Source organism: Polistes dominula, unplaced genomic scaffold (assembly GCF_049000335.1).
Source record: "Polistes dominula isolate Pdom_NZ unplaced genomic scaffold, Pdom_raw_medaka contig_29, whole genome shotgun sequence".
Lineage (NCBI taxonomy): Eukaryota > Metazoa > Arthropoda > Insecta > Hymenoptera > Vespidae > Polistes > Polistes dominula.
The window spans coordinates 2118850-2137845 of record NW_028300865.1 but is presented as its reverse complement, the minus strand read 5'-3'; the positions used below and the strand labels follow the sequence as shown (position 1 = coordinate 2137845).

The 18996-nt window shown below is 37.8% G+C and overlaps 1 protein-coding gene across 2 annotated transcripts in view; it reads right to left on the bottom strand.

The window, feature by feature from the left end:
* The window catches only part of LOC107066463 (uncharacterized), a 41247-nt gene that overhangs the window by 6968 nt on the left and 15283 nt on the right, over positions 1-18996 (bottom strand). Inside the window, exons 1-3 of one of the 2 annotated variants that reach the window (XM_089179750.1) lie at positions 1627-1814; positions 934-1203; positions 49-756 (exon numbers count right to left, since the gene is read on the bottom strand). The gene's annotated coding sequence lies outside the window, so the exon portion shown is untranslated. Of the gene's footprint in view, positions 1-48; positions 757-933; positions 1204-1626; positions 1815-18996 lie in introns of those variants that run through there. The other variant, XM_089179741.1, reaches the window with a different exon arrangement.

The window sequence follows — 18996 nt, the reverse complement described above, 5'->3', positions numbered from 1 at the left end:
AGTAAAGCAAGGTAGTTTCATTCCTATGTTACGCGTAATAATACTTACGGCTATATTAACGCGTCCGGCTAATTGCATATTGTGCGATAATAGGTTAAAGCACGTGTTTCACTTCACGGATATTATTTATCCTTTCCCGAGACCTTTGGCTTTTAACGATCCACTGCATGGGTTTGCTAACGGAAGATGATAAACGAGAACGGGAACGGGAATATCGTTCGGGACGAATATCCCATCCATTAACAAGTCCATCTTGCCTTGCTTGCTTGCTTGCTTGCTTTCTGTTCCTTTGGAAGAACTTTTTCTCCCTCTCCCTCATCACCCCATTCCACACCAACAATCCTCCTCCTCCTTCTCTTATCTCCGGTTCCACGTTCGTCCCGTCTCATCCTTTACCCCATGTTCCTTCTGCGTGGCATCCTTCCTTTTCGATAACGATTCTCTCTGCCATACTCCTTCTTCTTCTTCTTCTTCTTCTTCTTCCTCTCTTCCTCCCTTTCTCTTTTCGCTCTTGCCCATCTTTCCAGGAAACCCTTCAGTGAGTGAGACCGAAGTTATGAGGGAAGACGGCTCTGCTTGGTGAAGGGGAACGGAAACGGGAATGGGAGAAAGAGCGAGAGAGTTGTACGTTGAATTAATTCGCGCTTGGTTGAAGGTCTTCTACCGTTCCAAATTCTCCCTTCCTCCTGTCCCTTTCTCCCCCTCTCTCTCTTTTCGACTGTCTTATACTTCCTTTGGTATCTTTGTTGATTTTTACTGCAAGAAAACGGAGTTGGTAGTAGCACTAGTGTCGAATCTCTCTCTGAATTGTAGGATTTCAGATAATAAAAATAGTTCTATGTTGCTTTAAATGAAACCAAATTGATATATTTTGAGTTTTTACAAGTGAGACGTGAGACGTATCGTCTGTCTTTCTTTCTAGTTTGGTCCTACCTTCCTTACTTCCTCTCATCCTTTCTTCCCCGTTAGCCCGATTGCGGAGAGTCACCTTCGGGGATATTCGCCGTCCGGTCCGACAACTTCTAGAAAGGACTGGTTGTGTCTCTCTCTTTCTCACCGATTTCCTTCCTCGTCCTCTCGGAATCCTGTTATCGTATACAACTATCTCTACCGGAGTTGACTTGACTTAGAAGAACCTTAGTCTTTTTATTGAAGTGAAAACTTCTTTAGAAACGGGGTGATTTGAAAATGGATGATGAAACGCTGTAAAGAAGAATGAAACGAAACATTACGAAAGAGAGACAAACATATTGTATTTAGTTTGGGAGAGAATGAGACAGAATATAATATGGTTTTTCCTATTGTTGATATTCTTTTTGTGTGGTGCTTCATGGTCCTCACTCCTGGGTTCTAAATGTTGTAGATATGTAGGGTAGTTTAGGATTATTTCTGATGCAACCTAAACGCGGCAGTAAGCTGCGGGATTGTGGGGGATGTTTTATGGTATCTGCTTATTAATTATTATGTTAAACACTTTAAATTACTCTATACTGTGTGTATAATTAAAATTGTTGTTTAATAGTACCAAAAATAATGTAATGGAACTAGTAGAGCAGACGATAAATGGAATCAAAAAATAGTAAAATTACCCTAACTTTGAAGGTTAATTATACCCACAAAACTTACCTTGGGTGACATTAGTTGGTATCAGTAGATTCCTGCAACCTTTCTACGTCTCTAGATAATGTTTATAATATCACCAGTGATCACACACACACACAGTAGGATTCTGTAGGACTCTATAGGACTAGTAGGCTCTGGAAGACTTTTTCTGATGCCACCTATACGCGGTAGTAGGGTAAATTTCTATTCATTTACTATTCATAATACTATTCATATTATCACACACATAAATACACACACACACACACACACATATATATATATATATATATATATATATATATATATATATAATATGAAATATACGTATATATGGGTAGGTATAAAAACTAATTAAAAAAGAAAAACGTAGAGTCCTCTTTTCTCTTAGCCGTTTTATTCTCGTTTCTCCCTTGACGTAGTAATTAAACGTTTTAGGGAGTCCTGAGAGAGAAAGAGAGAGAGAGAGAGAGAGAGAGAGAGAGAGAGAGAGAGAGAGACCTCTGGGAACCAGATCGATGAATACGAGACGGGACAGATCGGTATTCCATGAGCAAAGAGAGTGAGTGAGAGAGAGTGAGTTCACGGGCGTGTATCGTACGATGATGTTGAGATGATGCAAACGTTGCCGACGACTATAACCGGAGTAAGAGCCGCGGTATGGATGAATGGATGGGGTTTAGCCACTATTATTAGTAGATGGGAGATTATATCGATTTTTTTCTTCTATCGTTCAACCCCTCTCATTTCCGTTTTCTCTCTCTGTCTATCTATCTATCTCTATCTCTCTGGTAAAGCTCCTATATACCAGCAGCAGCAGCAGCAGCAGCAGCAGCAGCAGCAGCAGCATATCGTCGGGCGCCCTCCGTGACACCCTCAGCGGCGCCCTCAATGGCGCCCTACACGACGGGCGGCCGGGCGCCGAGTTTCTCTGACGCTTTTACGCTTCGGTAAAATCATTGCGTCATTGTTGGTAGCCGGTTTATATACGATCGTTTTGTAATTGTCATTTATTCCTACACCTTACGTAATTATACAAGTTTATATTTTATTTAACAATATATATATATATATATATATATATATATATATATTTCACCCAATTACAAAATGGTCATGGTAGGTTTAAATAGTTCAATATAATTAATTCAGAATTGAACTAGTCGCTTCATAGATTAACAGATTTCACAATGTAACACTAACATATATAAAATTGTTCATATATTCATGTAACAACTAGTAACAATGGGTTCGTCACAAGTTTTTACAGAAAACCGTTGAAGGAAAAAAGTTCGTTGACGACCTTTGAACTTGTATACCGAGAGATCAAGGTATTCCCTTCGGCTTATATGCTGGACCACCATCACGCAGCATCCTTGAAAACTGGCTAGGGTGGTAAGACTCACAGTTAGGGTCACTTCCAAGTGTATCCATCCCTTCGATCGGAGATATGAGATATATAGAGTAATATTCCCGAGAGTGTAATGGGAAGCTGTTTTCTATTAAAAGTTCAACTAGTAGTAAGAAGTACCAACGTTGATTTTCGTCTTTCTAACTATTGAACTTTGAGTATTAAGTAGGTTGTTTGTTTAAGGATCTATTAAAACATGTATATCGATATACCTAAAGGATATTTTCATAAATCCTTCAAATTCTTTTCCCGACTGGACATCGTTAATGATCATATCGGAAGATTAAAAATCTCGTTGCATCATGAAAAGCGTTGAGCATGACAAGTATTTGCAATGGGGAGGAGGATGGGTTACGCGAAAAGCCGATGTCACATTGGGTGAGTTTTCATTTAACACAGAAAGAGAGAGAGAGAGAGAGAGAGAGAAAGAGAGAGAGAGAGAGAGAGAGAAGTAACGAGTTAATGGTGGTGATGATAGTGATGGTAGCGTTGATAGTATTGGTGTTAGTGTTGGTGTTAGTATTGGTACGTCTATCGAATCGTTCCTCTCGGCTATTTAAAAAATGCTGCTACGGACATTCCTTCTCGATTGCACGCTACCATCGACTATTTTATTTCACCGGTGAACTACCCCCGTTATGTAAACGCTCGGTTCGCTTTGTTCGTGGATGCGAACAGCAGCAGCCCGTTTAAATCTCGCGACGCCATGGAGACCCATGCTGCCATTGGTATATACCTAGTAGGTATAGAACATGGTAATCGTGAGGATTTATAAGCGTTGACGTGGCTCGACATATACCTATATATATATCTATATATATACGTGTTATCGTAGAAGCTCGTAGAACTCGTATTCCCATTTTATGCACTTACCGTGCCCGTAGAGTGCATCATTAGCCTACTCGATGAGTACCATCGTGAAAGTATTTCAAAAGGAGAGGGTATATACAAGATAAGATATTTGAAGATACCTAGACGACAAGAGGGCTGTTCGTTCGATTAACTTGACTCTTAACTTAAAACTTAAATGGGCGAGAGAACAACCTGATTCAGTAGTTCTAATTTATTTCTTTTCTTTTGATCAGAACCAGCTTTAGTGTTTAATCGAAAGTGAAAGTTGGTAACAATTCATATGTGTAAATTAAAAAGATTCTTCTTTGTATAAGGACGATATTGGTTGGTAGATTATAATCTCGACTCCAATTCAGGATATTCGGGCTACTTAGTATCGAGAGTCCTACGGCAATGGGTAGAAGGATAGAAGCCAATCGAATGTGTTAGAATGTATGCTCACATATAACTACACACCTACACATATACAAACGTATATTGGCTATCGTAAATTCGTATTCGTGTTGGTAGAGCCAGCACGAAGCTAGGCTACGTCCCATGCCGGGCTGGGATTGCATAACAACGCCAAAACCTTGCGCGCGCGTCCCGTAATCCCGTTAGGGGGTCGAATCAGGCAAAGCACATTACCCACTGTGAGGGGATAGTTGCCCTTAACTGTTCTAATTAATGTAAGGGTTTCCGTCTGGCAAATTTGCGCGATTCTATGCTCTCTCTCTCTCTCTCGCTCTCTCTCTCTCTCGCTCTCTCTCTCTCTCTCTTACACTTTCACACACACTTTCAGCCTACTGTATCTACGAATGAGCATTACAAATTGGAACGATCGAAGCATCCAGATTATTCACTAAAATCCAAATCGATCATTTTCAATCATTTCAAATATGTTTGAACTTTCATCGATTCATTTTTATCTTTAAATGTCCAAAGTTTTCAAAGTCTTCTTTTATAAGTTTCAAAACACTAATACAAATTTCAATCATTTCTTTTCTTATCAATAATAAATTAAACCGTGTGTGATTCCGAATTCGACCAATTCGTACAGATATGTCACGTTCGTTAAAATTAACAAGGTACCACCCTACAAACGAAACGATCTGAATTTTTCTATGGTAATCTATACCCTACACATCATTATCGCGTTAATTGGCAACCAACGCACTTTGCATATGACTCAGGTAAAACATTGGGATGAAAAGGAGGGTGGGATGGTAAAAAAAAAAAAAAAATATCTACTAGAAAATAAGAAAAATAAAAAAAAACAAAAAAGGGGAAAATATATATGTGTAGCGTGAATGAGCAAAATCGGATAATGTCAAGATTCACATGGTGAAATGTCAACACTTGTCAGATTCTGTGAAAGACCGAATATTTGGATATATACTCTAATACATTAATATTTATAATGACATAAACCAAGTGACCATGTGAATTTTGACATTCTCCAATTTTGATCTCCAACGATAACACATATATATATATATATATATATATATATATATATATAGGTATATAAAAAGTACGATTTCAATCTATCAATTCTAAACGGGAGTCAGATTAAGGGAGAAGTAGAAGAATGGGGGTAGGGGTAAAGGCGAAAGGCGTTGAAAAGGTAATGGCACCTTTTTGTCGAACGCGATGATCGATCGAAGCGACTAGCAGGAGACGACGACAACGACAACGACGACTAAATGTGCTCGACGACGCCATATCGGTAAACGGCCTCGAAGTCTCTTCTTCTCTTCTCGTCTTCGAAAGAATTCAAGTTTTGTACCGTGTGCTCTTTTGTTTTCTTCCTTCCTTCCACCCCCACATGAATGCGCATGTGTCTGTGTCATGTGTTCATGATTACGAGGTGCATATAGGGATATACACGTTTATATGCTTAGGTATGTCATAGTAGTTGTCGATTGTGCAGACCAGCAGTAGCAGCATGGTGTTGTGTTGGTAGAGTAGGTAGGTAGGTAGGTAGGTAGGTAGGTAGGGATGTCTACTGCTGCCTACGCGGTTCGGTGCCGTCGCTTGCACACGGCCGGCAGTTAATAAGGCAGCCAATAATGCGACCCGATGTGTCGCACCGCGGGCGCATTGCTGATTCCGGCGCCGAAACGTCCGTAATTACATCTTCATTAAAATGATGGCGGGTCGTGTTGCAGCGGCAGGTAGTAGTAGTAGTAATAGTAGTAGTGTTAGTAGTATATATAGGATTGTGCGTGTCGAGAGTGAACGCATATATACTTAGATATATATATAGCTATATATATATATATATATATATATATAGACGATCGCGTTCGTTTCCGCTCGCTAGCGTAGACCGAGCGCTGGATTTCTGGTATCTATATCATGGTTAGCCATCGTACCGTTCTCTCGTTGGGGGTATGGGAGGACGACTTTGAACACGTATGTGTGGAATGCTGTTGGTAGTGGTATAAATGGTTGGTGCAGGCGCTAGACAGGGATAGGAGGTGGAGTATGAGTTAGGTATGGTGGGAAGGGTTGGAACGAGAGAGAGAGAGAGAGAGAGAGAAGAGGATATGACGAAGAGGATGAGGTGGAGGTGGTGGTACTGGAGAGAAGGGTGGAAACGAGAGGTACCAGAGAGAGGATATGACGAGAGGAGGGTTGAGGATGGAAAGTAGGATCGATGCGTCGCGCCGCGGGCCGATGCCTGCTCGCACTTTCCAACTGACACCGACACACGGTATATGCTTTCGCGTTTCGGACGGGGATGATCACCAGCCGACTTCGTATATCTATGTGTATGTATGTGTATATATGTATGTATGAGTCTCTCTCTCTCTATCTCTCTTTCTAACTTTCATTCTACTCTCTAACGCTCTCTTTGCCAGCGTTTTCGGCCAATCGATGACTCCTCCATCTCCACCTCCACCTCCTCTTTCTCATATACTCTTTCTCTCCGACGTTTTATATATTCTTTCTCACTTTCTCTTTTTCATCACGTAAGATACTACTTCATTACTTTTTCCTGTCCATACTCATCTTTCTTTTTTTTTTTTCTCGTTCGAATTAGAAGTTTTTGGGTCTGATAATAAGAAGAGCGTACTCTTCTTCATACGATAGAAAAGGTGTGAGAGAAAGAAAGCATCAGCATCCCTCTTGAAGCTTCTTTTATTTTCTTTTTTTACCTTCTATTCCAAGCGAACAGGGTTCTGGTGGTAGTGGTGGTGGTGGTGGTGGTGTTAGACGATCAAAACGTGGATTGAATTTTCTATGGGGAGATCGATAAAGATGCGCTACGCCCTCGATGGAATTTATCGCTCGAACGGAGCGGTATTATCATTGCATACGTGCCACGGTGTTACTGCTATTCGAGATATCGACAGCTCAACATGGGAGATCCCTTATATTTTTTTTTCTTTCTTTTTTTTTCCTTTCTCTATCTCACTCATACTTGTCGTGATACTCCAATCTTACTTTTCTTAAAACTTATATATATGTGTATGTTCTTTAGAATCCCTTGACCTCATTTCTATAGTGAATTCGTTGATACTCAAGTTGACTTGACTCTTTTTATCTTTTTTTTATCTATTTCTATCTGAATCGTCTGAATTTGAACGTTGAGAGAGAGGTTTCACCCTCAACCCTGTCGGCCCTGTCTAGCGATTAGAACATCGTTGAAGTTCGTGGAAGACGATCGTAAACACGATATCCGAGTTTGGTGTGTCGTCTCGCGATCGATGCCTGAACCGAACCAACGTCGAAAGCCCGTCGATAGCAGAGGTCGTGACAAGTACTGAAGCAGGCAGTGATGTGCGGTGAGCCACTTGTTGTTCTCATTGCTCGTTGACCATCGGAAGTTCCGTTCTGGAGGCATCCGACTACTACTACTACTATTACTAGCATCGTCGAGACCTATCTACACGTCTACCACATCCGTTTTCGAGATGTTCGAAAATTTCATTAACTCTATATTACAGTATAGTTATATATTTATATGTTATGGTGATAGATATTGAAATTTGAGAATGTTAAGATTTATATGGTGAAATTATGATAAGTATGGTTGTTACTGGATTATCAAATATTTCGGGTTTATTCTTTTATGTTTCTGATATATGTAATATATTATATAACATATTCTCTAAATTATATATATTTATAATTAAATATACTAATTTTAAAAATAAATTAAAGTATAATTATAGTATATAAATATATTATATAATAAAAAAATAAATTATATATAATATATAATTTTAATATACTATATAAATAAAAGTTAAATTATAGTATATTAATTATAATTATAGAGGTGTATATATATATACCCATTTATATATTAAGTGTATATTTTATACAATTTTATTATGTATATAAGTTTTGGCATGGCACCAACGTGGAGTCACCGAACGTCATAGTGTTAAAAGAAAAATATTTTTTATTTAAACAAGTATAAGAAAAAAATATAACTTTAATGAATATCATTGTTAAAAACCTTTGTCGTCCCTATGGTACTATTACAAAATATCCCTTATACACTATGCTTATGATATTATAATATCTATATATGTGTGTGTGTATGCAATCAACTCTCGATCATATATGTTGTAGTAGTCAAACGGGCAACTAACAAATTTACGTCTTTTAATTATATTACAAACGTATGTGTGTCCACGTTGCTGCACCAGTACCCTGTGCTTTAAATTTATTAACTATTACCTCATTTATCGTTCTACTTCATTATTGATAAACTTTATTAACTTATTAACGGGCTAACTGATAATAGGTAACGTTCGTTCCAGTTACGTAGGACATACACCTACATACAGGAAGAAAATGTTCATAGTTGTTGCATTTTAAATTATCAAATCAACAAAAGAAATGTGCCAATTAATTGTACACAAATATTGTTAACACAATTTAGTTGATAACAAATCTTTCTCAGAATGTAATCTTAGAGAAACTCAGAGTTGTTTTCGTCACAAGTGTAATATCCAATCGTAAATGAATTAAAGTTCATTCAATTAATTTTTTTTTTTATTAGGATTAGAATGTTTCTGTCATTCTTGAGCAAGAAACGAAGACAGAAACAAATGATGACCACGATTCTGACGATTCTGATGACCACTTGTTGTTCATTCTATCTACTATCCTCAGAAATCCTCTTTCTGTGAGACTGTAGATTAATGGGACTCACTCATACGGGGCTAGAAATAAGACTCATTCAACATCCGTGGGACCTACGAAAAAAGACAAGCAAGCAAGCAAGAAAGCAAGCAAGGACAAGTAGAAAAAGGAAAAATAGTATGAAGTACCATTTGACAAGTAGTCAGGTTCGAGTTGGTACTGAAATGGTCGAGCAATCACATTACGTAGGGAACTTTCCCTAACCCTATTTCGATATTCCCTTGTCGCAGTGTTGCTCGTTCGTCCGTATCGAACCTTCGCCTTTACACTTCCCATTTAGGGCTTGGTCGGGGTTGTACTTATCTTTAGACGTGTTCACCCGCATCATCTAACTTCTCTTTCTCTCTCTCTTTTTTTTTTCTCATAGTCTTCTCTCTTTTTACTTTTTCAAGAATCGTACGGTTAATCACCTAATTGGGAATTTCTTTTTCATGATTTTAATCTTCAATAATTACTTACGGCTAAAAAAGCTCAATTTTACTTTTTTATTTACGAAATATCAGATAACAAAATAGTTTCCACCCTTGTTGTTATTGTTGTTGACTATTTCGATTGAAATTGTCATAAAAAAAAGGACAAAAAAAAAGCCTATAGGATGGATCGATATTTCAATCAGATTATCAATCGACCACCGGCCGATTGTCAACCGCTTGCGGTCACCCGCAAACTGTCACCACAGCAGAAATAGGGGAGTAAGAGGGTACCCATGAGAATTCGAAGTCAATCGTTAAAATCAAAAGTCTCGGGGAACCCCACAGGGTGACGAAAGTTCGTTTCTTTATTCGTCAAATTTCTTCTTAAAAATAAAAAAAAAATATAAAAACCCCATAGCTCATCCCTTTTTTTAATTCTATGTTGAAGACAAACAACACGTGTTTGTTTCAATCGAATTGGAGAATATTCTAATTTTTTTCAAAAACATGGTAGTTCAATTTCAATCAGGTGATAAATTTAAAAAAAAAAAAAAAAAAGAAATTTCAGGACATCGAGCAATCCTAAATAAACCTAACAGAGAGATGGTTGATCTTAGATGGTTGGTAATCCGATAATTACAGCCACGTGGATGGAATGGAACGAGGATGAGTTGGGGGTGGGTTGGTGATAAGAAAAAGAGAGACAGTAAACGATCGGAAGTGAGATAGAAAACGAGTAGACGCGCCAAGGGAGAAAGTAAGGTAATGGAAAGGAAGAAGGAAGGAAGGAAGGAAGGAAGAAATGGGACGAAGGGAGGGAAGGGTGGTAGGGTAAGCAGAGTAGAAGGAGATTGCAGTCGACTAGGAAGGTTGCCGTAATGAAATCAGGGATGTAATGGCCCCGTCAGAGGGTGCAAACGCCTCCTTCACCCTTATCCCCTTTCCACCCCTCTTCCTCTATCCCAGTGAATCCGATTTTCTATCGGTTCTCTCTTTCCGTCGATCTAAGTCCCCTTTCCCCTATCGGACTTTTCATGTACCGTGAAATCATTAGGTACGCACCATGATCGCAACTAGGAATGAACGAACCAACCAACCAACCAACGAATCAACGAACGGACGAATGAACGTATGAGTTAGTTCGAGTTTAGGTATTTCCTCTTAAAGTATGGGTTCTACCCTTTTTCTTCGAAAATTCAGACCCAATGGGAAATACTCAGAGTGTACTATATTCCACGTAGGTTGAAAATTAGCTGGTGGAATCAGGCTTGCCCATTGATTGTGATACTCGCATAGGCCACTTTTATTCTCTTCCCTATCTCTCTCTCTCTCTGTCTCTCTCTTTTTGGTTTCGATTATTTTCTCTATCTTTCTCTATCTAGTCACATACGATATTCTCTCTCTCTGCGTGGGCTATCTCGAACGTGGTGCGTTCGTACTCCCCACCCCATTTCGTTTTTCTTGAGTGGGGAGTTTTACACACCATGGGTTTCATACTGGCTTCCATCCAGAGCCGGGTTACGATTTCATTCGCTGTCTCCCTTCCCCAACGACCCCACTCTCTTTCTCTCTTTTCCTCTTCCATCGTCGATACCCAACACCAACCAACCCCCATCCAGTATTGCGAGGAAGTTTTGCACGCCGCAGAGCCATGCCAGTGCTCCTCGTAGTAGCTGGAGGTTCCTACCTTTCGTTTCTTTTTTATTCTGCCCTTCCTCCCTTTCCCTTCTACTCCCTTTCTCTCATTTCTTTTTCTCTTTTCAGCAGGAACTTCCTTCGTCGTCTCTCGTACCCAATATTCCATGCATTTTGCTTCCTCCAGTTCTTCACCATCGCTGGATCGAGCTGATTCTCTCTCTCTCTCTCTCTCTCTTTCTCTTTCCAATCCTAGTCGTCTCGTTCCCTTTCTGTCCTGTTTCGTTTCACCGGCATTTCTGGCCCTTCTTCTTCTTCTTCTTCTCCCTTCCGCATTCGTTCGTTAGTTCTTTCTTTCTCTTTCAACGTTCTCTACCCTTCCTTTTCGTACTCTGTCTTTCTTTATCCCTTATCCTAAGTTCCATTTCTTTTTTCACAAGTGGTCTTAGAACCGGACCGGCGCCGGTGTCGTGTTTCGCGTAATAGGTTGCCATATCTATAGCAGCATACCCATCCACTCACTTAGGGGTAGTTTCCTTATTATCACAGTTATTATGATTATCCTACAAATTTTTATTTTGTAAGTACAGGTAGCTCCTCCTACAACACGGCATTTTCTAGGACCCTATCTACCGTGTTATAAGAGGGTTAACTGTACATAATCTATTCCTACCTTATCCTACCATATCTACTACCATATCTACCTACCAACCTACCGATCCCTTAACTATTTTGATAATTCGCAGAAATCCTCACCTACAAGCTTAAATTGTTTTCATATTGGATAACTGGATCCTCTTCCTTCCTTGTTCCCGTTCTTTTCTATCATATTACGTACCTACATCCTTTTCTATCTCACACATGACTGGTAGTAAACGAGGACATTTCTCGATGGGTTTAGAAAGGGTAGATGGGAACGGGGTGGGGAAGGTGGGGGGTAGGGGGTAGGTTACTCTTCACGCTCGTTATCAACCGCACGCTCCGTTTACGCCGATGAAAATCGATGGAGAACCGCGCGCGTAGGGTTGATGTTAATGTCCCTCGCAACAGGTTGAATGAATCGGCCGTTGTTTTCCATAGGGCAGAACTTCGATTGCGTCTGTGCGCGCGCTTGCTCACCCACACTCACAGTCACACATTCTGTACACCTATATCTACATATACAGCAGAGAGAGAGAGAGAGAGAACATGCGCGTACAAACACATTGGGTAGCCGTCGTTAGCTCGGTTTGCATTTATACTTAAACCAGGATCTGGTGTCGCGCCGATAAGAGGATTGGAGAGGAGAGGAGAGGAGAAGAGAGGGCAGACACGTTCTCTCGCGTGCATGCGTGCGTGCGCTCGCTCGCGCGCGTTCACATATCCGGTACACATCGATGTCCATAAATTGTATCGACGCCACGGTTCCGTGAAGCTTCTCTCTCACACTCTTTATGGCTTTCCGACTATCCCGTTGTGTTAAACCTCCTCGATGTCCCGCTAATTTTCGACCCAGAACGATCACTTTTTTGCTTTTCACTATTTTTTTCTCTCTTTCTCTCTCTCTCAGGTTCTATTTTCTGTGTGTCTCTCTTTCTCTTTTTCGTCACGGTAGACCGCGTTCATCTAGTTGCTCGTTCGTATCCCCATCGGTGGATCTAGCTCGTGTCGTATCGATCACGTCGTTCGTTATCCATCCATGACTCTTAACCCGACGTGTGGGAAAGCATCGAGGATCGTTCGATGTGTAACTATCGATTTCTACCACCACCATCAGGAGAAATTCCGAAAATTCAGAGATACCTCTTCACCTACCGAAATCCAAATCCGTCGAGGATTCGTTCAGAATGAACAGAGAGAGAAAGAAAATACCTGGGTTCCCCTACTACCACTGTTATTCCCACTAAGAGAAAGAGAGGGTGTATGTGTATGTGAAAGTGTGCGTGTGTGTGTGTGTGAGTGGCTAAGAGATGGGTCTTACTGGCGTATTTTCCAACCGGGAGGAAATCCTGTTAACTCATTAATAACTGACTCGCGTTCTACTCGTTCTGGAGAAGCGAAGAGAGTTAGTTCATCTCTCTTGCTTGCCCTTCCATTCCCTTTCCTTCCCTTTCCCTTTTCCTTCCCTTCCATTCCCTTTCCTTGCTTACTACCACACCATTACGTACGGTTCTACTATTACCAACCTGCGGTAGTATCATCGTTCCTCTGGTAGCCAACGGGTAGGATGGCGCATCGTTTTGCCCGCAGGATTAATGGATGAACATTCTCTGGTCTGGTCTGGTCTGCTCTGGTCTGGTCGTCTCTTGGAAGCACGAGATCTGGTGAACGGACTGAACTACGGCTACGATTAGGGAATGCCTCGCTGCACTTGGACATTTTCCTCTTCCAGTTTTTTGTTTTTTTGGTTTTGTTTCTTATCAGCTTATTAATATATCTCTCTTTAAGGGTACTGCAGTATTTTTAGTTCGATACGATTATATTTGTTACTAATCGATATTATTTTTCGTGAATTATATTTAGAGGTGCACCAAAAGTTCCTGGTTGTGTTTTTTTTTTTTTTTTTTTTTTTTTTTTATTAGTATTTTCAAAGTATATTTTACAGAAGAACAGTAACTTTATGCAGTTTATAAAACAATTTGTATATAGCAAATAAAATCTAGAAACTTTTGATTTATTTTAATATTATTATAAATGTTATTGTTTTTATTTTAGGTTTGTTATATCGTTGATTTATAATTATAATATTATAATTAAAATTATAAATAAAAAATTATTATAATTTTACTTGTCATATACTATATATTATTTATATATAAGGATTGTTACCTTATATATATAATAGCATCTTATATGTAAATGGCAACCCTGACGCAACCCTGAAGCAACCCTATTATATATTTTTTTTATCCTATTATATATATAATAATTATATTTGTTTTATATGATTAAATATTTCCAAAAATAATGACAAATTATTATACATTAATTATCTTTCAAAGTTACAACGTTTTGTTGTAAATGAAATCTTATTGTTAATAAAAAATTGTTCTCATTTTTGTTTCCGAACGTCATATTATATGAAAAAGAAAGGAAGGAAGGAAGGAAGGGAAGAAAAACTTAATGGAAGGATCTCTTGAGAGAGAAAGAGAGAAAATTCCATACAGTTTTACCTAGTTCTTTCTAGGTTCAAAGAATCGACGACTACGAGGATACGACAAGTAGAAAAAAGAAAAAAGAGAAAACAAGAGAGATAAACGTAAGGTAAAAGTTTAAGTACGAATATGGTTCCCATATATTTGACAAAAGTAGATGGAAACATATTTTGTAAATTTTGCTAGCTAAAAAATTCCTAGAATTTCATAAATAAAAAAAAAATAAAAAAAGAATTCTACTTTCTTCCTAATCATCATATAATTATTATAATTAATATATATATATATATAAAATTATTGTGTTGCATTGATTGAAACGTTGAATTCATTGCAATGCCATTACAAAATCAAAGATAATTAATACAAATCATATGTTAAAAAAATAAAAAATTTCTAAGTTTTTCTTAACATCATATTATATAATATAATTATTATACACAATAATTTTATATATCATATATATATATATATATAAATTTATAAAATATTTTAATATATTTATCTATATAAATTTATTGTTGCATTGATTGCAACGTTAAATTCATTCCAATGCCATTACAAAATCAAAGATTACAAAGATAATACAAATAATATCTTTAAAAAAACAAAATTTAAAAAATATCTAAAGTGTGATCTTGGATAAATATTTTTTTATATAATAATTTTACTAAACAAAAAAAGCTATCTTTACTTAAAGAACATGTTTCGTTCTTGATAGGTAATTAATGCAACGCTTATTATGAAAGTAGTTGAAAACTTCGTTAACGAAATACCTTCTACAGATACATATATATACACATAGATACCTTATCATCTTTATCGATCAATGAAAAGTTTAATACATATATATATATATATATATATATATATATACCCCAAAAGGGACCCATTTGAGTCTCAACATTCTCCCATTTCGATCTTTTACCATAACATATCTATATCTATATCTATATATATATTATAAGAAATATTTCTATTGGAAAGATTGAAGAAAATTTGGTAGAGACGAATCGATAAAGATCACACGTTTATCAGGTGAATGGAAGATTTGGCAAGCTGCAAAGTATGCTTGTTGTATATACGAGGAAAGATACTCCTTAACGTGTATCACTCGTTCTAAATATTGCCTGGCAAGAAGTAAGACTCGGACGACGTGGTATCTGTGCAGAGATAAACTTATGGCAATACTGAAAAAGTTGTGGGTACGGGGTAAGGGTTTGGGAAATAGCAAAAGGAAAGGAAAGGGGCTTTGCTGGAGTTAGACGATGGTACCTTTTACAGAAGATAACATTTCACTATCTCATTTTCTTTGGTGCATCGTGAATAACAAAAAAAAAATAATACAAGGGGTAGGAGAATTGATTGATCATAGTAGTAGTGGTGTAGCCATCTTCTTTTCTCGCAACGAACCTAAAGAATTACTTTTTTTTTTTTTTTTTTATATAAAACGCGTAAAGAAAAGATTCTTGCCAAATAAAGTAGCTTATATGTTAGTAGAATCGTTAGAGGAGTGATGGTAGTAGTCCCCAGTACCAACCAACCAACCAACCCCCATTGGGTCTGCCAATGCCAAACAGACACTGAAAAGAGGCTTGCGTGGCAATCGTTTCTTTCTTTATTTTTTATTTTCTTCTTTTTCCCCAGAACTTTACTATTGTTCTCGAGACATAGAGCTTGAAGATTTATAACGCGATTTTGTCCCACCCCACCTACTCAATCGCGTAGACGCAAGTCCACGGATTTTATTACGCCATATTACCAACCAACAACAACCCTGTTTCAGTTTTCTTATACTACTTTAAAAAGCAAACCCACCCCCTTACCCCTTTTTATATGTGATTCCAACACATAACGGGAAATGCTTTAGAAAATGTTTCAAATGATTTATATCGAAATAACACGTAAGTTAAACTGTATCTAACTTAAACGCCCATTTTGTTTCTTGGATACTTAGATAGAATATTTTCAAGTTCTTCATTAACAATGGTCAATTAAAAATTGCAATTTTTTTTTGTGGGAGTGGAAAAGTGAGGGAGGGAAAAATAGTGATTTTTTTGTTCTATTTTTCATTCTCAATCTTTTTTCTTTCCACTTTCCTCCTGATCTCGAATAATCAATGAAATGTGAGATTTAATTAGGATGCATTAGGAATTCGAGATTGAGTCAGCAGCTGTTAGTCGGCATTTGGCCCACCCCTAGTCGGAAAATAGCCGGCTGCTTTTCTGCCTTCCGGCACTTGGAATAAGGTTGAAATGACGAGACGCTGAGGAGTCTTTAATGAATGCGGATCTGTCGCTAAAACCTTCCAGGACCAGGATGAAGATGATGATAATAATAATAATCGATAACTATCGAGTATCAGCTTTGTATTGCATTGGGTTTGATCTAACTCATTTGCTCTTTTTATTTCTTTTTTTTATATTCACTCAAAAAGTAACTCACGTGACTTTGATTGGGTACATATTTCTTTTTGTATAAATTGTTTTTTATATAAATTAGCATAAGTATAGTATATATATATAGAATTCTACCTGCTACTTTCTAACTTTTACATATTTTTTTAATCCTTCGTCATTTTTTGATAATAATATAATTATTATCAAATAATTGCGGGTATCAAAGATGGCGTGTGTAATCCGCCATTGTTTTATTTTCATTCCCCGCACCCTGTCGGAAATTTTGAAAACTACATTCTTTAAGTTAATAAGAGTTAACCTATTATAATATATATATATATATATGTGTTTCTATAAATATAATTCGATCTATCTAATCAAAACGTTCATCAATCCTGTATCCTTTCTTTTTTTATTTTACTATATTTTTTTTTTTTAATTTAAAAATAATTTTCAAGCGTGACGTGCTATTAACTTTACCGCACACCGTCCGGTACTCTAGTTATTAGTTCCAGTACGTATAGAGATAATTATTACGAGCATCCGGCTTCACGATAAGCCAAGAACGATTTAGCGTTAGCAGTAGCAACAGCAGCAACAGCAGCAACAGCAGCAACAGCAATAATGATGGTGGTGGTGGTAGACGTATAAATAATAAATGGGAAACCATAGGAACAACAACACACTATGGAGAATTTTGATAACGTATATATCACTGAACCCTTGAAAATTTATAGGAAAACCTTAAGCCTTCGATCTGCATATACTTACCAATATATATATATGTATATATACATAACATAATACATCGTTTTAATGATACATACGTCTAATGTTTCTCATCAATTCACGTTTAATATTGACGATGTTCAGATCCATATGGTTACTTCTTCTTCCATTATCTTTTTGTTAAAAAAAAAGAACAAAAATCTTAGCGCGTAAACTCGCAAAAGAAGGAGTGGGGAGTGTTCCCCATGTTATCCGAGGAAGTGTAGCACCGGGACAGTGTAATCCGTGCAAATTAGATTTAATAGGGTGAATTAGAATCGGTGAGAAAGAGAAAGGAGAAATAATAGTGGATAGAGATGGGGGATGGCAGTAAACTGGGGAAGAGGAAGGGAATCTAGCCCCGTGTCACGCGATGGGTGCAAACGGTAAAGGAAAGTAAGCAAGCAAGCAAGCAAGCAGGCGTGTGCGTGTGCGTGTAAGGGGGGGTGGGTGATTCGTAGGAGGATATGACCCTTCTTCTATCTTTCTCTCTCTTTCTTACTGTTTCAACTTGAATACCGTAATCGTCAGTCATCCGGGCCGATGTTGCCGAGCTTACACCGAAGCCATGGGTGTCTACCTTTTTTTTCTTTACTATGTCCCATGGAACGAGCCCCCCAGTGTTCAGGGCTCTTGGGACGTGGAACGACTATAAGGGAGTCCGGGAGTCAGATAGGGAAAAAAAGGATACGAGAAAGAAAGAGAAATAGAATGAGAGAGATAGAAAGCGGTGGGGGGTGAAGTTGGGGTGAGTGGGGAGGAGGATAGTTGAAGAGTTCGAGGAAGGGTCGGTCGCAGGGATACGTCGCAGCTACTACGCCACGTTTGGACGCATGTGGGAGTGGAAAGGTAAGGGAGGGGTGGGGTTTGGTAGGAGTCGAGGACTCGCATCCCCCGGGGGCTTACAGCTGTCGCGTACCCAACACCTTTTTCCCTTATAGCCAAGGCATATACAAGTTCACGATGTGTATGTATGCATGTACGCACGCACGCACGTATGCATGAATGCATGCATGCATGCATGCATGTGCATGCATAGCGTAATACGCGAATAGAAATTACCCATGTTGGAATACCGGAGGTATTGTGACGAGGCGACACGAAACCCGCCGACTCCGTTCTTTTATCCACCCTCTTATTCTTTTTCTGATTTTATTTTTTTGATTTGTTCACATTCTTTTACGTTATCACATTGATATGTCTGATGAGTAACTTCTTTTTGTTTTTATTAATGTTTAATGTTATATTAGTTTATTATATTTTAGTACTCATATATTATACTTAGTATAATATTATAGTTATATTATATATAATATAATTATAAATTAAATAAATAATATAAATAATTGTAAATAATATAGTATACTATATATTTATTATATTTAGTATAGTATTACTTTTATGGATATCTAATAATTTACTTAGATTTTAGGTTAGATTTATTTTTAGGGGTGTCTAAGTACTAATTAGAATTTTAGTTAGGTTTAATAATAAATGATTTTTTTTTCTAGTTTAAGGTGTAGATTGGCTACTGGTTGGATGATGATTAGTGTTAGCAATGTTACTTTGGTATAAAGTCAAAGATTCGTGTCGCTTTTTTCCATGGTCCAGCAGCATTAACAGCAGCAGCAGCATAAGCA